Consider the following 24,180-nt stretch of genomic DNA (forward strand, 5'->3'; position numbering starts at 1 on the left):
TGAGATATAGAGATAGATATAGAGATATGGTGTTAGATAGAAAGATAGATATAGAGATAGATAGATATAGAGATAGATATGGATATAGAGATAGATATGGATATAGAGATAGATATGGATATAGAGATAACAGATAGATATAGAGATAGATAGATAGATAGATAGATATAGAGATAATATATAGATAGATAGATATAGAGATAATATATAGATAGCTATAGAGAGAGAGATATAGAGATAGATATAGAGAGAAACAGATATAGAGATAGATACAGAGATATAGTGTTAGATAGAAAGATAGATATAGAGATAGATATAGAGATAGATATGGATATAGAGATAGATAGATAGATAGATAGATAGATAGACAGATATAGAGAGAGATAGATAGATAGATATAGAGATAATATATAGATAGATAGATATAGAGATAATATATAGATAGCTATAGAGAGAGATATAGAGATAGATATAGAGATATAGAGATAGATAGGTAGATAGATATAGAGATAATAGATAGATATAGAGATAGATAGATATAGATATAAAGATAGATAGAGATAGAGAGAGCGGTAGATATAGAGAGAGATAGATACAGAGATCGATAAATAGATAGAGATATAGATATGGATATAGATAATAGATAGAGATAGATAGATAAAGATAGATAATAAATATAGAGATAACAGAAAGATATAGAGATAGGTAGATATAGATAATAGAGATAGCTAGATAGATAGACATAATAGATAGATATAGATATAGAGATAGATAGAAAGACAGATATAGAGATAGATGTAGAGATAGAGCGATAGATAGATAGAGATAGATATAGATAATAGATAGAGATAAATAGATAGATAGAGAAAGATAGATATAGAGATAGAAAGATAGATAGATATACAGAGAGATAGATATAGAGATAGAGATAAATAGATAGATATAGAGAGAGATATAGAGAGAAATAGATATAGATATAGAGATAATAGATATATATAGAGATAGATAGATATAGATATAGAGAGAGATAGATACAGAATAAAGATATAGAGATAAATAGATAGAGAAAGATAGATAGATATAGAGATAGAAAGATAGATATAGAGATAGAGCGATAGATAGATATACAGAGAGATAGATATAGAGATAGATAGAGATATATAGATAGATAGCTATAGAGATAGATATAGAGATAGATATAGAGAGAAATAGATATAGATATAGAGATAGATAGAGATAGATATATAGATATAGATATAAAGATAGATATAGAGATAGAGCGATAGATAGCGAGAGAAATAGATATAGAGATAGATAGATACAGAGAAAAGATATAGAGATAGATAACGGATAGATAAATAGATAGATAGGTATAGAGATAGATAGATATAGATATTAGATAGAGATATATATATAGATAAAGATAGATATAGATGGTAGCTAGATAGATAATAAATATAGAGATAATAGATATAGAGATAGATAGAGATAGATATAGAGATAGATGTAGAGATAGAAAGATAGATATAAAGATAGAGCGATAGATAGAGATAAATATAGAAATAGATAGATATAGAGATAGATAAATATAGATAATAGATAGAGATAGAAAGAAAGATAGATAGATATAAGAGAGATAGAGAGAGATATATAGAGATAGATAGATAGATAGATAGAGACAGATAGAGTGAGAGAGATATAGAAAAAAAAAAACAAAACACAATACTCACCTCTCCTCCTCGCTCCCACGCTGATCCCGGCTTCAGTGTCAGGAGCTGCCCCCTCTGCCAGACACACAGCGGATGCGCGATGTAGTGACGTCATCGCCCACTGGCTGTGAGTCAGGAGCAGAGAGGACTGAGGGCGGCGCCGGCCCTGATGCAGAGCGGCTTACTGGGCTGGGGGTGGGGCCTCTGGGGGTGGAGACCTGAAATGATATGCTTCGCAGTGAATATTCATTTCTCTTTAGCAGCGGGGACAGGGGCTCCTGCCTCCTGACACCCGCTGCTGCTCCGCTGGCAGGGGCCCCCATAGCAGCTGCATGGTGTGCGACACACCACTGGCTGGGGGCCCCTGGAGCAGCGGGGGCCCTAGGCAACTGCTGGCCCTGTATGCCTGCAGGTGCCAGGGCCCACCAGATGCCAGGGCCCACCGGAGAATCCACCGGTTCCCCGGTGGGCCAGTCCGACGCTGGGTATGTGGTTAATAATCGTTAGTTTCAACGTTTTTAGTTTTTTTATGCACAGTTAAAAATGTTTAGAAAGGCTGGGCAGGAGAAAGCCATTTCGGATATTCTGTCGATGCTTGTTCACTCTAGCATGCATCGTTTGTATGGCTCGACCTACGTACTGCAGGCCGCAACCACATTCAATCAAGTACACCACAAAGATGGATTGACAGTTGACATGAAAATTGATTTTGTATGAGGTACCTGTAGTGTTGGATTTAAATTCATGTACCCCATTTAAAATGGAGGTGCAGCAAAGACATTTGGGGGCTCTACATGCATAGCACCCAGGGTTCAGAGAAATTGGGAGAGAGGATAGGGAACCTGAACTATTGCTTGGTGCAACTAGGTTCCGTAACGTGCGGCTTCTCCGGAATACCGTTCTAGGTCGGGGGGGATATGCTTGGACAAAACTACGTCCCCTTTCAGGATAAACCAGTACTTGGTAATGAGCTTCTTAATCAACCTATAGGATTGGTTGAAAGTGGTAATGAAACTCCATCTACCTAGACCCGTACCGGAAGAACAAGCACCTTTATTACTCATAATTCTACTTATACAGTCTTTCTGGGTGAAAGTTTTGGCTCTCTGGAATGCTTCTTGAACCAATTTTTTTAGGGTAACCTTTCTGCTGAAACCGCTGTTACAAAACTTTTGCCTCATCAATGAAATCAGTGTCCTCTGTGCAATTTTTTCGTATACGCCAATATTGCTCGTATGGGATGTTCTGAATCCACTTGGGTAGATGACCACTGCTGAAACTGAGGTAGCTGTTCACATCAACTTCTTTAAAATGTGTGGTGGTGAAAACCCGGCCCAATTTGTCAACATGTACCAACAGGTCCAGGAATTGGATGGAATTAGAGGAGATATTAGCTGTGAAGCGGAGGCCCCAGGCATTCAAATTTAGATTGCGGATGAATTCAGGAGCTTCCTCCTCAGTGCCGGTCCAGATGATGATCAGATCACCTATAAAGCGTCTCTAAAAGACTATTTTGCCCGACACCAGGTCGGACTGCGCGATGAAGAGAGATTAATTTGCCCCCATGAAGAGATAATCATAACTGGGGGCGAATCTCGTCCCCATCGCGCAGCCCTTGACCTGGCGGAAGAAGGAACATTCAAAAGAGAATACATTATTATTAAGCACAAAACAAATAGCATTTTTTAGAAATTCCCTTTGAAGAGGGGGCAATAATGCATCAGTGGAAAGAAATTGGTCTACTGCCTCTGTGCCTCGATCATGATATATTCGTATAGAGTGTATGAACATCCATTGTGACTAGTGTTGAGCATTCCGATACCGCAAGTATCGGGTATTGGCCGATACTTGCTGTATCGGAATTCCGATACCGACTTCCGATATTTTTTCAATATCGGAATTCGGCATCGGAATCGGAAGTTCAAAGTTGATTGACAGCCTGACGTCATCATGATGCGCGGTGTGTGCGCATCATGATGCGCCGTCATTTCGGGCCTTCCGGGGGTCTCTGCCGGCCTGCCGGGGGGCTGTGTGGACTGCCTGGGGTCTGTACCGGCCTGCCGGGGGGCTGTGCCGTCCTGCCGGTGGTCTGTGCACCCTGTGGGGGTCTGTACCGGCCTGCCGGGGGGCTGTGCCGGCCTGCCGGGGGGCTGTGCTGATGTCCGGGGGTCTGTGCAAGCATCGTCCGATGGGACTACAAGTCCCATCTGGCGATGCCTGCTACCATGACAGTGATTGACACATTAGCCAATGATGGGACAGTAGCAGTCCCATCATCCGGCTAATGTGTTAAATGTTAAAAAAAAAAAAAAAAAAAATACTACATACATACTACATGCATGCTACATACATACTACATGCTACATACATACTACATGCTACATACATACTACATATATACTACATGCATGCTACATACATACTACATGCTACATACATACTACATATATACTACATGCATGCTACATACATACTACATATATACTACATGCATGCTACATACATACTACATACATGCTACATACATACTACATATATACTACATGCATGCTACATACATACTACATATATACTACATGCATGCTACATACATACTACATGCTACATACATACTACATATATACTACATGCATGCTACATACATACTACATGCTACATACATACTACATGCTACATACATACTACATATATACTACATGCATGCTACATACATACTACATGCTACATACATACTACATGCTACATACATACTACATATATACTACATGCATGCTACATACATACTACATGCTACATACATACTACATATATACTACATGCATGCTACATACATACTACATGCTACATACATACTACATATATACTACATGCATGCTACATACATACTACATGCTACATACATACTACATATATACTACATGCATGCTACATACATACTACATGCTACATACATACTACATATATACTACATGCATGCTACATACATACTACATGCTACATACATACTACATATATACTACATGCATGCTACATACATACTACATGCTACATACATACTACATATATACTACATGCATACTACATATATACTACATGCTACATACATACTACATATATACTACATGCATGCTACATACATACTACATGCTACATACATACTACATATATACTACATGCATGCTACATACATACTACATGCTACATACTACATATATACTACATGCATGCTACATACATACTACATGCTACATACATACTACATACTACATACATACTACATATATACTACATACATACTACATACATACTACATACATGCTACATACATGCTACATACATACTACATACATACTACATGCATGCTACAAACATACTACATACATGCTACATACATACTACATACATACTACATACATACCACATATATACTACATACATGCTACATACATACTACATACATGCTACATACATACTACATACATACTACATACATACCACATATATACTACATACATGCTACATACATACTACATACATACTACATACATGCTACATACATACTACATATATACTACATGCATGCTACATACATACTACATATATACTACATGCATGCTACATACATACTGCATGCTACATGCATGCTACATACATACTACATACATACTACATGCATGCTACATACATACTACATATATACTACATGCATGCTACATACATACTACATACATGCTACATACATACTACATATATACTACATGCATGCTACATACATACTACATATATACTACATGCATGCTACATACATACTACATGCTACATACATACTACATATATACTACATGCATGCTACATACATACTACATATATACTACATGCATGCTACATACATACTACATACATGCTACATACATACTACATATATACTACATGCATGCTACATACATACTACATATATACTACATGCATGCTACATACATACTACATGCTACATACATACTACATATATACTACATGCATGCTACATACATACTACATGCTACATACATACTACATGCTACATACATACTACATATATACTACATGCATGCTACATACATACTACATGCTACATACATACTACATGCTACATACATACTACATATATACTACATGCATGCTACATACATACTACATGCTACATACATACTACATATATACTACATGCATGCTACATACATACTACATGCTACATACATACTACATATATACTACATGCATGCTACATACATACTACATGCTACATACATACTACATATATACTACATGCATGCTACATACATACTACATGCTACATACATACTACATATATACTACATGCATGCTACATACATACTACATGCTACATACATACTACATATATACTACATGCATGCTACATACATACTACATGCTACATACATACTACATATATACTACATGCATGCTACATACATACTACATGCTACATACATACTACATGCTACATACATACTACATATATACTACATACATACTACATACATACTACATACATGCTACATACATGCTACATACATACTACATACATACTACATGCATGCTACATACATACTACATACATGCTACATACATACTACATACATACTACATACATACCACATATATACTACATACATGCTACATACATACTACATACATGCTACATACATACTACATACATACTACATACATACCACATATATACTACATACATGCTACATACATACTACATACATGCTACATACATACTACATATATACTACATGCATGCTACATACATACTACATATATACTACATGCATGCTACATACATACTGCATGCTACATGCATGCTACATACATACTACATACATACTACATGCATGCTACATACATACTACATACATACTACATACATGCTACATACATACTACATGCTACATACATACCACATACATACTACATACATGCTACATACATACTACATGCTACATACATACTACATATATACTACATACATGCTACATACATGCTACATACATGCTACATACATACTACATACATACTACATATATTCCCACACAGCAATGGCATAAAGTGAGACTAGGGACTTTTTTTTTTTTAAGTGGCGGAGGAATACAGTGTGGAAGGATACCTACCTTCCGTCATTGGATTCCTGCAGCCCGTAGAGAGCGGCAGCATCAGCTGATGCTGCAGTTCTCTACCCAAGATCGTCGTGGGACACACTCGTGGACTGCTTCGGATCGTGGGTGAGTATTTTTGTGGTTTGTTATGTTAATATTTATTCCGGAAAAGACAATGGCTTCGGGGAACAATGTGACAAGTATTGGTAAGTATGTTACTCTATGTTATATGTACTGTATGTCTATGTATGTATTGTATGAATGTATTGTATGTATGTAGTATATATGTGGTATGTATGTAGCATGTAGTATGTATGTAGCATGCATGTAGCATGCAGTATGTATGTAGCATGCATGTAGTATATATGTAGTATGTATGTAGCATGTAGTATGTATGTAGCATGCATGTAGCATGTATGTAGTATGTATGTAGCATGTAGCATGCATGTAGCATGCATGTAGTATGTATGTAGTATGTATGTAGTATGTATGTGGTATGTATGTAGCATGCATGTAGTATGTATGTAGTATATATGTGGTATGTATGTAGCATGTAGTATGTATGTAGCATGCAGTATGTATGTAGCATGCATGTAGTATGTATGTAGTATGTACAGTGGGGAAAAAAAGTATTTAGTCAGTCAGCAATAGTGCAAGTTCCACCACTTAAAAAGATGAGAGGCGTCTGTAATTTACATCATAGGTAGACCTCAACTATGGGAGACAAACTGAGAAAAAAAAATCCAGAAAATCACATTGTCTGTTTTTTTTTCATTTTATTTGCATATTATGGTGGAAAATAAGTATTTGGTCAGAAACAAAATTTCATCTCAATACTTTGTGATATATCCTTTGTTGGCAATGACAGAGGTCAAACGTTTTCTGTAAGTCTTCACAAGGTTGCCACACACTGTTGTTGGTATGTTGGCCCATTCCTCCATGCAGATCTCCTCTAGAGCAGTGATGTTTTTGGCTTTTCGCTTGGCAACACAGACTTTCAACTCCCTCCAAAGGTTTTCTATAGGGTTGAGATCTGGAGACTGGCTAGGCCACTCCAGGACCTTGAAATGCTTCTTACGAAGCCACTCCTTCATTGCCCTGGTGGTGTGCTTTGGATCATTGTCATGTTGAAAGACCCAGCCACGTTTCATCTTCAATGCCCTTGCTGATGGAAGGAGGTTTGCACTCAAAATCTCACGATACATGGCCCCATTCATTCTTTCATGTACCCGGATCAGTCGTCCTGGCCCCTTTGCAGAGAAACAGCCCCAAAGCATGATGTTTCCACCACCATGCTTTACAGTAGGTATGGTGTTTGATGGATGCAACTCAGTATTCTTTTTCCTCCAAACACGACAAGTTGTGTTTCTACCAAACAGTTCCAGTTTGGTTTCATCAGACCATAGGACATTCTCCCAAAACTCCTCTGGATCATCCAAATGCTCTCTAGCAAACTTCAGACGGGCCCGGACATGTACAGGCTTAAGCAGTGGGACACGTCTGGCACTGCAGGATCTGAGTCCATGGTGGCGTAGTGTGTTACTTATGGTAGGCCTTGCTACATTGGTCCCAGCTCTCTGCAGTTCATTCACTAGGTCCCCCCGCGTGGTTCTGGGATTTTTGCTCACCGTTCTTGTGATCATTCTGACCCCACGGGGTGGGATTTTGCATGGAGCACCAGATCGAGGGAGATTATCAGTGGTCTTGTATGTCTTCCATTTTCTAATTATTGCTCCCACAGTTGATTTCTTCACTCCAAGCTAGTTGGCTATTGCAGATTCAGTCTTCCCAGCCTGGTGCAGGGCTACAATTTTGTTTCTGGTGTCCTTTGACAGCTCTTTGGTCTTCACCATAGTGGAGTTTGGAGTCAGACTGTTTGAGGGTGTGCACAGGTGTCTTTTTATACTGATAACAAGTTTAAACAGGTGCCATTACTACAGGTAATGAGTGGAGGAAAGAGGAGACTCTTAAAGAAGAAGTTACAGGTCTGTGAGAGCCAGAAATCTTGATTGCTTGTTTCTGACCAAATACTTATTTTCCACCATAATATGCAAATAAAATGAAAAAAAAACAGACAATGTGATTTTCTGGATTTTTTTTTCTCAGTTTGTCTCCCATAGTTGAGGTCTACCTAAGATGTAAATTACAGATGCCTCTCATCTTTTTAAGTGGTGGAACTTGCACTATTGCTGACTGACTAAATACTTTTTTTCCCCACTGTATGTTGCATGTAGTATTTATGTAGTATGAATGTAGCATGTATGTAGTATGTAGTATGAATGTAGCATGTATGTAGTATGTATGTAGTATGCATGTTGTATGTATGTAGCATGTATGTAGCATGTAATTTTTATTTTTTTTTTTACATTCAACACATTAGCCGGATGATGGGACTACTACTGTCCCATCATTGGCTAATGTGTCAATCACTGTCATGGTAGCAGGCATCGCCCGATGGGACTTGTAGTCCCATCGGACGATGCCTGCACAGACCCCCGAAGCCTGCACAGACCACCGGCAGGCCGGCACAGCCCCCCGGAGCCTGCACAGACCACCGGCAGGCCGGCACAGCCCCCCGGCAGGCCGGCACAGCCCCCCGGAGCCTGCACAGACCACCGGCAGGCCGGCACAGCCCCCCGGCAGGCCGGCACAGCCCACCGGAGCCTGCACAGCCCCCCGGCAGGCCGGCACAGACCACCGGAGCCTGCACAGACCCCCTGGCAGGCCGGCACAGCCCCCCGAAAGGCCCGTACAGACCCCAGAGAGGCTGTACAAGGCAAAAACAGGGTTTTTCTTATTCCGATACCGGAAGTCCCATAGACTTGAATGGGACTTCCGGTATCGGAATCGGCGATACCGATACTTTTTTTAAAGATCGGCCGATCCATTCCGATACGATACTTTGAAGTATCGGACGGTATCGCTCAACTCTAATTGTGACAAGAAAGCAATTAGGAATAGGCGGTAATCTTTGAAGGGAATCAATGAGGTGGGAGGATAACTTTATTTGCCTTTTTTATCATCAGTGCGTTTTATTTATGTGCTATTGTTTACATGCTTTTATTAATCTGCTTTTTATTATTAATATGGGTTCTTGCTTTTTATTGGTCTTTTTATTGGTATACTAACCTGTTATTAATTTGTATTTATTTTTTTATCTATATATATTTTTTGCTCCTTTTTGCATATTTTATACACTTAAAACATGGTTAGCTCATGCTGTTTTATCTTATGTTTTATATGGGTTGTTTTTATTTTCTTTTTGATTGTAATATATTATGTCATTTTTTTTGTAACATGTGACTATCATTATAACATGTGACTGTTGTGACTATTGTGATTGGCTGCTTCCCATTTATATACTCCATCCCCTATGTCATTAATAAAAATCCACCTGATGAAGACGAATCCTCCGTCGAAACGCGTAGTGGTTTAACCCCATCTCTCGTCTGAGTCTCTTTCCTGTGCTCCTAAGACCGTTTTCCATTTTCTTATCTAAGAAGGTATGACAGAGTTTGGCTGAATGCCCCCTGCCTCAAAGTACTCGATAGTATGGGGCGGCCTAGTTACTCCGATACTTACATGCCTAATAATGGGGTCTGGGCTGCAATGTATGAAGGTCTATTAGGCCGGGCCAGAGGCAGCGTCCAATAAGTTACCTTATAACGCCCCCATACACATTAGACTAAAGTTCCATGAAAGCACTGATTTCGGGGGGGTTTGGCCGACCATATAATGTATTTGGGGGCCTCCCGACAGATGATGTCAGGGCAGAGAAGGATCTGAGATCCTGAATTTCAGAGGATAATCCGTTTGTTCTTCCTGTAGATAATCCTCCTCTAGAGGAGTCTGGAGGCGACTCTCTCATACAGACCACAGGAAAGCTGGAATATTTGTGTGTATGGGGGAGTCGGGAGAGATCGCCGTCTGCCAAATGACCGTTCAGCCAACTCTGATCTCATGTGTATGGGGCCGTTAGTATTACACTGACAGGCAGTGATGATACACGGCACTACAGTAGTACAGGGCATCACCGGAGCCATCAGAGGCTTGTATGTTGTATGATCGCACTGATCAGAAAGGTTTAAAAAAGGTTTAAAGTGGAAAAAATATCTCAGTTTCAGCAACAAGAAATATCCATCACTATATGGAAAGCAGAGTCACTGCACAATGTTAGTTACGTCACGTCCATAACTACTTTATTATACTCTATTATCCTGTACACAGTGGAGTAGATAGAAATCACAGATCCCACAGCAATAGCTTGAATTGGACCCTCCAACGTAAAAGAAAAAAAAAATCTATCTATATATATATATACACTGTTCCAAAAAAATAAAGGGAACACTTAAACAACAGAATATAACTCCAAGTAAATCAAACTTCTGTGAAATCAAACTGTCCACTTAGGAAGCAACACTGATTGACCATCAATTTCACATGCTGTTATGCAAATGGAATAGACAACAGATGGAAATTATTGGCAATTATCAAGACACCCTCAATAAAGGAGTGGTTCTGCAGGTGGGGACCACAGACCACATCTCAGTACCAATGCTTTCTAGCTGATGTTTTGGTCACTTTTGAATGTTGGTTGTGCTTTCACACTCGTGGTAGCATGAGACGGACTCTACAACCCACACAAGTGGCTCAGGTAGTGCAGCTCATCCAGGATGGCACATCAATGCGAGCTGTGGCAAGAAGGTTTGCTGTGTCTGTCAGCGTAGTGTCCAAAGGCTGGAGGCGCTACCAGGAAACAGACCAGTACACCAGGAGACATGGAGGGGGCTGTAGGAGGGCAACAACCCAGCAGAAGGACCGCTACCTCCACCTTTGTGCAAGAGGAAAAAGGAGCACTGCCAGAGCCCTGCAAAATGATCTTCAGCAGGCCACAAATGTGCATGTGTCTGCACAAACGGTTAGAAACTGACTCCATGAGGATGGTCTGAGTGCCCGACCTCCACAGATGGGGGTTGTGCTCACAGCCCAACACCGTACAGGACGCTTGGCATTTGCCACAGAACACCAGGATTGGGAAATTCACCACTGGCGCCCTGTGCTCTTAGATGAAAGCAGGTTCACACTGAGCACATGTGACAGACGTGACAGAGTCTGGAGACGCCGTGGAGAGCGATCTGCTGCCTGCAACATCCTTCAGCATGACCGGTTTGGCAGTGGTCAGTAATGGTGTGGGGTGGCATTTCTTTGGAGGCCACACGATGTTGGGCTGTGAGCACAACCCCCATGGAGACACAATTGTGCCTTTACCTGGAGATAAATTCCCAGTGGGGGCAATTTCCAAAATGCAATAACTTAAGTGGGGAATTCAGCTCTTTTCACACTTAAGGGATCTGTATATGGAGTCTACAAACTACAGTGGGGGAAATAAGGATTTGTTACGCTGCCAATTTTGGGGTAAAGTCACATTTTTGTGAGGAAAAAAAGTAAAATTGTCATTTTTTCCTTCCACATTGCTTAAATTCCTGTCACACTATCCGAATTCAGATATTGTCCTGGTCAGAAAAGAGAAAACAGGGAGCGAAAGGGTTAATAGGACTCACAGGAGGAACCGGCCCAGAAAGCAGAAGATCCAGGAGTGTCCGCGACATATATGACTGCTCTGTGTACAGGACCTGTGATGAGGTCACAGGAGGGGAGGAGTCAGGGGGTCACATGATCAGGGGCCTCAGTGTGTGCAGGACTCAGTGTGCTGGAGCGCTCCCGATAATCAGCTGCGTGTGTCGCGCTGTGTGATAGTCACAGCACCTGCATGGAGAGCGACACATGCAGCTGATTATCGGGAGCGCTCCAGGGATCCGGGGTCCCGATGCAGCTATTCGGTAAGCGATATTAGCCAATAACAACTTCTCTGACGATATTCGCTCATCTCTAGTAATAACAGCTCAAAGAAATTCACCAAACTTTTCATTAAGTTTAATAGCAAGACCCTATTAAATATTGAGCACCAGCGGGACAAACCCCTAAGGCTAGTTTCACACTACCGTTTTTTGCCAGCAGCAAAGCCCCGCCCCCTCCGGTCATCTCCGCTTAGTATCGCACATGGCTGCACGCGATCTGCACACCCTATTTTTAGCATAGGGTGCGCAGACCGTGCGCTGACCATGCGCTAGTAGAATTCAGCATGCGCTGCGCCCTTTTGACGGTGCTCCGAGCACGCCAAAATGCAACATGGTGCATTCGGCGCGCACTGGCGTACCGTCAAAAGGGCGAAGCGCACGCAAAATTATACTAGCGCACGGTCAGCGCACGGTCTGCACACCCTATGCTAAAGATAGGGTGTGCAGATCACATGCAGCCGTGTGCGATACTAGGCGGAGATTACCGGAGGGGGCGGGCAGGGGGCAGGGCTTAGTGGCGGCGTGCGCTGCTGGCAAAAAACGCTAGTGTGAAACTAGCCTAAGATGACACATGTCCTTTGTATTTTAGGCAAAAATAATAATAAAAATATATATAGACTTTTTACAATTTTATACTTGCAAAAAGGAAAAAGGGGCGATGCAAAACTTTGGGCACTCTTGGAGATTTGTGTACTGAGATAATTTTGACCAAGATTTCACATTTTAAATGGCTTGTTAGGGTTATGGTGAGATCACATGGTGACCAGGAGCTACAGTCTGAGGAAAGGGCTAAAAAAGCCTTCACTAGACCCCTGTACAGCTGTATAATGAGGCCCAGGCTTTATAGTGAAGGGACAGGAGTGAGGGCCTGCCTGTGACCAGGAGCTACAGACTGAGGAAAGGGCTAAAAAGGCTTCATTAGACCCCTGTACAGCTGTATAATGAGACCCAGGCTTTATAGTGAAGGGACAGGAGTGAGGGCCTGTGCCCAGGAGCTACAGTCTGAGGAAAGGGCTAAAAAGCCTTCACTAGACCCCTGTACAGCTATATAATGAGGCCCAGGCTTTATAATGAAGGGACAGGAGTGAGGGCCTGATCCCAGGAGCTACAGTCTGAGGAAAGAGCTAAAAAGCCTTCACTAGACCCCTGTACAGCTGTATAATGAGGCCGAGGCTTTATAGTGAAGGGACAGGAGTGAGGGCCTGTTCCCAGGAGCTACAGTCTGAGGAAAGGGCTAAAAAGCCTTCACTAGACCCCTGTACAGCTGTATAATGAGGCCCAGGCTTTATAATGAAGGGACAGGAGTGAGGGCCTGTTCCCAGGAGCTACAGTCTGAGGATACGGCTAAAAAACCTTCACTAGACCCCTGTACAGCTGTATAATGAGGCCCAGGCTTTATAATGAAGGGACAGGAGTGAGTGCCTGTTCCCAGGAGCTACAGTCTGAGGAAAGAGCTAAAAAGCCTTCACTAGACCCCTGTACAGCTGTATAATGAGGCCCAGGCTTTATAGTGAAGGGACAGGAGAGAGGGCCTATGCCCAGGAGCTACAGTCTGAGGAAAGGGCTAAAAAGCCTTAACTAGACCCCTGTACAGCTGTATAATGAGGCCCAGGATTTATAGTGAAGGGACAGGAGTGAGGGTCTGTGCCCAGGAGCTACAGTCTGAGAAAAGGGCTAAAAAGCCTTCACTAGACCCCTGTACAGCTGTATAATGAGGCCCAGGCTTTATAGTGAAGGGACAGGAGTGAGGGCCTGTTCCCAGGAGCTACAGTCTGAGTAAAGGGCTAAAAAGCCTTCACTAGACCCCTGTACAGCTGTATAATGAGGCCCAGGATTTATAGTGAAGGGACAGGAGTGAGGGTCTGTGCCCAGGAGCTACAGTCTGAGAAAAGGGCTAAAAAGCCTTCACTAGACCCCTGTACAGCTGTATAATGAGGCCCAGGCTTTATAGTGAAGGGACAGGAGTGAGGGCCTGTTCCCAGGAGCTACAGTCTGAGTAAAGGGCTAAAAAGCCTTCACTAGACCCCTGTACAGCTGTATAATGAGGCCCAGGCTTTATAGTGAAGGGACAGGAGTGAGGACATGTGCCCAGGAGCTACAGTCAGAGGAAAGAGCTAAAAAGCCTTCACTAGACCCCTGTACAGCTGTATAATGAGGCCCAGGCTTTATAGTGAAGGGACAGGATTGAGGGCCTGATCCCAGGAGCTACAGTCTGAGAAAAGGGCTAAAAAGCCTTCACTAGACCCCTGTACAGCTGTATAATGAGGCCCAGGCTTTATAGTGAAGGGACTGGAGTGAGGGCCTGATCCCAGGAGCTACAGTCTGAGGAAAGGGCTAAAAAGCCTTCACTAGACCCCTGTACAGCTGTATAATGAGGCCCAGGCTTTATAGTGAAGGGACAGGAGTGAGGGCCTGTGCCCAGGAGCTACAGTCTGAGTAAAGGGCTAAAGAGCCTTCACTAGACCCCTGTACAGCTGTATAATGAGGCCCAGGCTTTATAGAGAAGGGACAGGAGTGAGGGCCTGTTCCCAGGAGCTACAGTCTGAGTAAAGAGCTAAAAAGCCTTCACTAGACCCCTGTACAGCTGTATAATGAGGCCCAGGCTTTATAGTGAAGGGACAGGAGTGAAGGCCTGTTCCCAGGAGCTACAGTCTGAGGAAAGGGCTAAAAAGCCTTCACTAGACCCCTGTACAGCTGTATAATGAGGCCCAGGCTTTAGGCTGAGTTCACACGTGGCTTTTTTTCGCATTTCCGCAGCGGTTTTAACCGCGCGATTTTGCCGCGAAAACGCGAAAAATAAGCATCCCATGCATTCCTATGGGATTCCGCAATGCGGTGCTAATGCTGCGGTTTTTACAGCGGCGGAATCGCTTTGCGGTAAAAACCGCAGCATGCTCATTAATTTGCGGAATCGCGGCGATCCCGCACCCATAGGAATGCATTGTTCCGCTTACTTCCCGCATGTGGCTGTGCACACCATGCGGAAAGTAAGCAGAACATTTGCGGATGGTACCCACGGTCCGGAGGAGAGGAGACTGTCCTCCGGGCTTTGGGTACCATATCCCTGTAAAAAATAGAATTTAAAATAAAAAATATTGTTATTCTCACCCTCCGACGTCCCGCGCAGCCTTCCCGCTTCTCTTCACGCTCTCGTTCCCAGTAGTCCTTTGCGAAAATGCTCGCGATGACGTCCGTTCTCGCAGGATCGCGAAGTCTCACGGTCATTCGCGCGACGTCATCGCGAATAACCGCGAGACGTCGCGATCCCGCGAGAACTGACGTCATCGCGGGCATTTTCGCAAAGGATTACTGGGAACGGATGCGCGGGACGTCGGAAGGTGAGAATTAACACTATTTTTTTTTTTTTTTTACATTCTATCTTTTACTACTGATGCTGCATAGGCGGCCTCAGTAGTAAAAAGTTGGTCACACTCGTCAAACACTGTGTTTGACGAGTGTGACCAACCTGTCAATCAGTTCTCCAAGCGATGCTACAGATCGCTTGGAAAACGCTAGCATTCTGCAAGCTAATTACGCTTGCAAAATGCTAGTTTTTCCGCGGGAAAATCGCGGGAATTTAAAATGCGATTTTCCCGCGGACTGGAATTCCGGAATTCTCGCGGTAATTTCCGCGAGAGTTCCGGTACATGTGCACTTAGCCTTATAGTGAAGGGACAGAAGTGAGGGCCTGTTCCCAGGAGCTACAGTCTGAGGAAAGGGCTAAAAAGTCTTCACTAGACCCCTGTACAGCTGTATAATGAGGCCCAGGCTTTATAGTGAAGGGACAGTGTCATGGTCACGTGTGTCTGGTCGCAGATGATGCCACAAGGCGAACCCATAACACACGTGACCCTGGATACAGCGCCTCCAGTGGGGCAAATTTAAATAATAGAACGTGCAGGTGGATACGTCGCCTCCACCTGGCGAATTTAGGAATTACACGTTAATATATACATTTCTGGAAACACCGCCTCCAGTATGGCGAATTTAAATAATAAGGGGGGAACCTGGGAAACTTTAAGAATGGTGGGCCCTGCGATAGGGAATGGGGACATGGAGACCTCCTAAGCTCCCCTGAGCCAGTGTCCCTGCACTCTTAGCATTCCCTATACAGGCTCCGCGCCTGTCGCCGCACGCGAACCTTAAAACCCTGGCTCGCCCTGCGCCTAAACCCTCACTAGGGAATAGGTCGGTGCGGAGACTAATCCCACCACTGCACTAACAACACACATGAGGAAAGAGACAATACAGGGGAAACACCACTTATCTTTGCTCTGATGCGTACGCTCCTAGCAACAGAGCCCACCACCTGTGTGCATCTTCTCCTCCACCCTGATCCATCACCATAACCGGATCCATCACCATCGTGCAGCCTGGGAGCAGAGTCCATCACCACTTGCAGCAGTCCAGTACACAGAGTCCCAAGATGAGTCCAGCCTCTGCCAAGAATCCAAGCATGCTCGAGTCCAGTTCTCAGCAACCAAGTCGAACATGCTGAGTGCAACTCTCTTCCAAGTCGCCACTCCTCTAAGCCATGCCCGCACTTCCCACCGACACCATAAACTGCGACTCCACCAGGCCATGCCAGTCCTTCCTGCAGACACCATTAGCTGGCAATCGTTCTCTCTGGCTGACTGCGCAGGACTCTTATCCAGCTCCATCCTTCCACCAGGCTCTCCAACAACTCAGCAAGAAATATCACCAGCAGTGAGTGAACACCCTGAGACCCATTTATAGAGCCCCACACCTGAACCATAATTAAGTGCAACCTAACCTAAGGTGCAATACCACTAACCACCACCGGGGACAGTCAAAACACCTATGAACTTAACCAAAGTAAAAAAAGTTCACTTTGTGCTTTTAATACCGCCAGATCCAACAGTGGATCATGACAGTACCCCCTCCTTAATGAGGGGCCTCTGGACCCTCAAGACCACCCCTCATTAGGGAAACACCTACAGCGGGGATGCCCAGACCCTGAGTTCACCCCACCACTACCTGACACTTCAGGTTTATGACAAACACCGCTGATATTGGCAATAAAGTTCCTTTTGGAGGCACCACTCATCTCCACAGCGCCGACCTGGGGAACGAGTTAATGTATGTGTATGTTTGCTCAGAGCTGATCAGACTCCACAACACATTTCCACAAGATGTTTTTTGGTGGCACCCATACATGCTCGTTCACACACAGGTCCGGACCTGAACGTTTATTGCACACATACATTTGTCATTTTTTGGTGAACTCACTCTGGACTTGACAACAGAGGCGTCCCCCTGTGTCACCACACTCACACCCCCGCTATTCACCAAGGGACACCACCCTCCAACCCTTTCACCATGAGGACTGCGCCTCCCAGGGTTGGTTAATGGCGAGGGTAGAGATTTGTCCCTACTCCCCCACAGCACACCTGCTGCACACACCAGGAGGAGATGGGGACCGGGAAATGGAGGAAATATACTCTCGCTGGTCGCCTCCACACGACCAGGAGGGCGGCTTCTTCGATGGTATGAAGATTTGGCGTAAAACCCCGCGGACTATCACACCAGTCAGCTCATCACAGGGGCGCACCCCTTCACCCCGGGGAACCCCAGGCAGCTCCGTGGGGCACCATTCCTCCCACCTGCCTGGGTGCGCCCACCTGCATGAACCAGTCCTGCTCCCCAGCAGCGACTCTAGGGGGTTTTAGTACCATAGCCGCAGGAATATGGAGGAAAATATATATACTCGCTGGTCGACTCCACACGACCAGGAGGGGCGGCATCGAAGATTTGGCATGAGCCCCGCGGACTATTCACCAATCTGCTCACTACAGGGATGTACCCCTTTACCTCGGGGAATACCAGGCAGCACCATGGGGCACCATTCCTCCCACCTGCCTGGGTACGTCCCCTGTAAGAGCAAGTCCCGCTCCCCAGCAGCGACTCTAGGGGCTTTTGCCAGACCGCAGCCGCCATTTTTGTTTCTCTGGTTATCTGAGCAGAGGCCCCAGACCCTGATAACTGCTGCTGCAGCGGCTTAAACACACCTTGCCGCTCCCCACTGCACCTCAGTGAGGACCGGCAGCAATTACCACAGGTCTCCACATGGCCAAAGCTCACCAGAAAAAAAAAGTAAGGGCTGGTGATAATGTCACGATCACGTGTGTCAGGTTGCAGATGATGCCGCAAGGCGAACCCATAACACACGTGACCCTGGATACACCGCCTCCAGTGGGGCGAATTTAAATAATAGAACGTGCAGGTGGATACGTCGCCTCCACCTGGCGAATTTAGGAATTACACGTTAATATATACATTTCTGGAAACACCGCCTCCAGTACGGCGAATTTAAATAATAAGGGGGGAACCTGGGAAACTTTAACAATGGTGGGCCCTGCGATAGGGAATGGGGACATGGAGACCTCCTAAGCTCCCCTGAGCCAGTGTCCCTGCACTCCTAGCATTCCCTATACAGGCTCCGCGCCTGTCGCCGCACGCGAACCTTAAAACCCTGGCTCGCCCTGCACCTAAACCCTCACTAGGGAATAGGTTGGTGCGGAGACTAATCCCACCACTGCACTAACAACACACATGAGGAAAGAGACAATACAGGGGAAACACCACTTATCTTTGCTCTGATGCGTACGCTCCTAGCAACAGAGCCCACCACCTGTGTGCATCTTCTCCTCCACCCTGATCCATCACCATAACCGGATCCATCACCATCGTGCAGCCTGGGAGCAGAGTCCATCACCACTTGCAGCAGTCCAGTACACAGAGTCCCAAGATGAGTCCAGCCTCTGCCAAGAATCCAAGCATGCTCGAGTCCAGTTCTCAGCAACCAAGTCGAACATGCTGAGTGCAACTCTCTTCCAAGTCGCCACTCCTCTAAGCCATGCCCGCACTTCCCGCCGACACCATAAACTGCGACTCCACCAGGCCATGCCAGTCCTTCCTGCAGACACCATTAGCTGGCAATCGTTCTCTCTGGCTGACTGCGCAGGACTCTTATCCAGCTCCATCCTTCCACCAGGCTCTCCAACAACTCAGCAAGAAATATCACCAGCAGTGAGTGAACACCCTGAGACCCATTTATAGAGCCCCACACCTGAACCATAATTAAGTGCAACCTAACCTAAGGTGCAATACCACTAACCACCACCGGGGACAGTCAAAACACCTATGAACTTAACCAAAGTAAAAAAAGTTCACTTTGTGCTTTTAATACCGCCAGATCCAACACTGGATCATGACAGACAGTAGTGAGGGCCTGTTCCCAGGAGCTGCAGTCTGAGGAAAGGGCTAAAAAGCCTTCACTAGACCCCTGTACAGCTGTATAATGAGGCCCAGGCTTTATAGTGAAGGGACAGTAGTGAGGGCCTGTTCCCAGGAGCTGCAGTATGAGGAAAGGGCTAAAAAGCCTTCACTAGACCCCTGTACAGCTGTATAATGAGGCCTGGCTTTATAGTGAAGGGACAGGAGTGAGGGCCTGTTCCCAGGAGCTACAGTCTGAGGAAAGAGCAAAAAAGCCTTCACTAGACCCCTGTACAGCTGTATAATGAGGCCCAGGCTTTATAGTGAAGGGACAGTAGTGAGGGCCTGTTCCCAGGAGCTGCAGTCTGAGGAAAGGGCTAAAAAACCTTCACTAGACCCCTGTACAGCTGTATAATGAGGTCCAGGCTTTATAGTGAAGGGACAGGAGTGAGGGCCTGTTCCCAGGAGCTACATTCTGAGGATAGGGCTAAAAAACCTTCACTAGACCCCTGCACAGCTGTATAATGAGACCCAGGCTTTATAATAAAGGGACAGGAGTGAGTGCCTGTTCCCAGGAGCTACAGTCTGAGGAAAGGGCTAAAAAGCCTTCACTAGACCCGTGTACAGCTGTATAATGAGGCCCAGGCTTTATAGTGAAGGGACAGGAGTGAGGGTCTGTTCCCAGGAGCTACAGTCTGAGGAAAGAGCTAAAAAGCCTTCACTAGACCCCTGTACAGCTGTATAATGAGGCCCAGGCTTTATAGTGAAGGGACAGGAGTGAGGGTCTGTTCCCAGGAGCTACAGTCTGAGGAAAGAGCTAAAAAGCCTTCACTAGACCCCTGTACAGCTGTATAATGAGGCCCAGGCTTTATAGTGAAGGGACAGGAGTGAGAGCCTGTTCCCAGGAGCTACAGTCTGAGGAAAGGGCTAAAAAGCCTTCACTAGACCCCTGTACAGCTGTATAATGAGGCCCAGGCTTTATAGTGAAGGGACAGGAGTGAGGGCCTGTTCCCAGGAGCTACAGTCTGAGGAAAGGGCTAAAAAGCCTTCACTAGACCCCTGTACAGCTGTATAATGAGGCCCAGGCTTTATAGTGAAGGGACAGGAGTGAGGGTCTGTTCTCAGGAGCTGCAGTCTGAGGAAAGGGCTAAAAAGCCTTCACTAGACCCCTGTACAGCTGTATAATGAGGCCCAGGCTTTATAGTGAAGGGACAGGAGTGAGAGCCTGTTCCCAGGAGCTACAGTCTGAGGAAAGGGCTAAAAAGCCTTCACTAGACCCCTGTACAGCTGTATAATGAGGCCCAGGCTTTATAGTGAAGGGACAGGAGTGAGGGCCTGTTCCCAGGAGCTACAGTCTGAGGAAAGGGCTAAAAAGCCTTCACTAGACCCCTGTACAGCTGTATAATGAGGCCCAGGCTTTATAGTGAAGGGACAGGAGTGAGGGCCTGTTCCCAGGAGCTACAGTCTGAGGAAAGGGCTAAAAAGCCTTCACTAGACCCCTGTACAGCTGTATAATGAGGCCCAGGCTTTATAGTGAAGGGACAGGAGTGAGAGCCTGTTCCCAGGAGCTACAGTCTGAGGAAAGAGCTAAAAAGTCTTCACTAGACCCCTGTACAGCTGTATAATGAGGCCCAGGCTTTATAGTGAAGGGACAGGAGTGAGGGCCTGATCCCAGGAGCTACAGTCTGAGGAAAGGGCTAAAAAGCCTTCACTAGACCCCTGTACAGCTGTATAATGAGGCCCAGGCTTTATAGTGAAGGGACGGGAGGGAGAAAAGTGGGGAAAGGAGGAAGAAGAGCCGGACTGCCCATCACTAACCTGCAGAGCCGCACTCCCCTTATATGGCTGCTGTGTGCCCACAGGACCTGTGATGAGGTCACAGGAGGGGAGGAGTCAGGGGTCACATGATATCCGGAGTGAAGACGCTCCATGGAGCCTTCTCAGTCAGTGACATTCCCGCCATTATTTGCCCCTCACTACTGGCACAATTACCCCACGCCGCCTTTTCTACACAGTGTTATGTGTGGAATGTAACGTGTGATTTCTCTGGAGGGAAATAGACCCCACACATGAGGGAATTCTCCCCAGTTACCGGCCGTCTACTATATGGCGGCATATGATTGTGCTATCGACTCCACACCAGGAGCTAAAATGCCCAAATCTCGGTTATTTCCCCCCTTCCAGAGTTCGGCTGAGGCCGGGGTCACACTTGGGAGAAACTCGCCCGAGTCTCGCACCTCAGTGCCCTTGTGGTTTAGCCTCTGTAGGGGAAACGACACCGGCTGTCAGGGACAGGGGGCCCCAACATAAATCCAATATTCGTTGTAAGAAAACCCAACCTGATGCCGCCATTCGGGGTAACTAATGCTCCGGCAGTCTGCGACAATGTCAGTAATTATATTTTTCCTCACTGATTGCTAGATTTGTGGTAATTTTCCTGGATGATATAGTGAGTTACTCCCGTCCTCTGGAGGAGCATGCTGAGCATGTCAGACAGGTTCTCCAGGGTCTACGTGACAACTATGTATTTGGTAACCTGGAGAAAAGACAATTTGTGGTCCAGCAGGTCCAGTTCTCAGGACATTTGTCTTCTGCATTGGGGTCTCAGATGGACCCCGTTACGGTCCCAGCAGTCCCTTCTTTAGTTTTATCCAAGTGACCTGAAAGTGTTACAGAGATTTCTTGTAGTCGAGAAACTGAGGAACAAACAAGCGAAAAATAGGGTCTCACCTGATAACCAGATATAATGAGAGTAGGGGAGTGTTACACTCACCTGATGGAGTGGCGCCTTTACACCATGCTCAATGCATAAATCAGCTGCTGCAGGACACGGGGCCAAAGACCGAGCAGAAGAGCGGATCCGGGTATAATGTGTCTGTACCCGCGCTGCTGATGGAGACGATCGGAGATGGAGATTTTCCTTAAAAACGTTTATTCAAATAGTTTTTCAAAGTCAACGCGTTTCACAGTCACACAGGACGTCTTCCTCAGGACGAAACCTGAGAGCGGATAAACATGTCAAGCCTGGAACGTTTTATATGCAGTCTTTATAATAATAATAATAATAATAATAATCTTTTTATTTATATAGCGCCAACATATTCCGCAGCACTTTACAGTTTGCACACATTATCATCGCTGTCCCCGATGGGGCTCACAATCTAAATTCCCTATCAGTATGTCTGTCGAATGAAAAAAAAATCACCAACAAAGCACAAAATGTCACAGTTCATGAGAAAGTCCGTCACACAAAGATAAATTATAGTTCATGTAAAAACAAAACATGACTTCCGGTTCCGGCGCCGCCATGTGCAGACACATGTGAGGGAGCTCCTGCTGACCGCCGCAAATACTCTGCATTTACACAGAGCCCTGACTCACAAAAGATACTGGGATAATCGTGAGACCATCCGGGACCGTCCACAACATGGATCGGTTTGTCATGAGAGGCGCAGGGAAGGAGCAGAGGGAGGAGGAGGTCAGAGGAGGCCGGCAGAGTGGGAGCACAGTCATGGTGACGGAGACACAGGCACAAACAGGGCAAGCGCATGAGGAGATAGAACGGGAGGAGGAAGCCCCAGAGAAAGAAGGACATTTCAGCCAGGGGGAGACAGTGGAGACAAGAGGCACACTGGAAACGCAGCTACATGCTCATGGCTTATTAAACTTTATACAGCTAGCAAAAGAAATGGCATCATACCTTGCTGAAGACTTTAAGCAGGCAGTGGCGGACATGATCCAATCTACCACTAAAGAGCTGCAAAGCAAGATGACTCATGAGGAGCAGAAACTGCAGGAAGTCGAGCAGAGAATCTCTGAGGCGGAGGACAGTTATTCAGCTAGAAAAACAAGTGACTTAAAGAAACAAGCCTCCTACACTGTGGATAAACTAGAGGATCTGGAGAACAGGTCTCGCAGAAGTAATCTGAAAATGATAGGACTCCCAGAGACAATAAATACATAGCAGCTAAATGATATCTATGAGGTGGAATTGCCAAAAGCACTGGGACTGTCCTATAACTGCAGAGTGGAGCGTGCACACAGGATAGGCCCCCCAGAGAGGCATCCGAGGCTGAGAGGGGCAGGAATAAGCAGAATAGCAAGGAAGCTCAGAGACCAGCCAGGCAGCGGCAAAGTACTTGAACTAAAGATAAGGAAGAAATACTAATTGCTTATAAAGGAAGAAGACGACCGCTGATAATTCAGGGACTTAAA

General features: G+C 45.1%; 1 pseudogene; it reads right to left on the minus strand.

The window, feature by feature from the left end:
* The window catches only part of LOC141063313 (uncharacterized), a 155,985-nt pseudogene extending 132,591 nt beyond the window's left edge, over positions 1-23,394 (minus strand).
* Positions 23,395-24,180: the final 786 nt, after the last annotated feature.

The sequence above is a fragment of the Dendrobates tinctorius genome, unplaced genomic scaffold, assembly GCF_039654945.1.
Source record: "Dendrobates tinctorius isolate UK_male_01 unplaced genomic scaffold, ASM3965494v1 ptg000249l, whole genome shotgun sequence".
Classification (NCBI taxonomy): domain Eukaryota; kingdom Metazoa; phylum Chordata; class Amphibia; order Anura; family Dendrobatidae; genus Dendrobates; species Dendrobates tinctorius.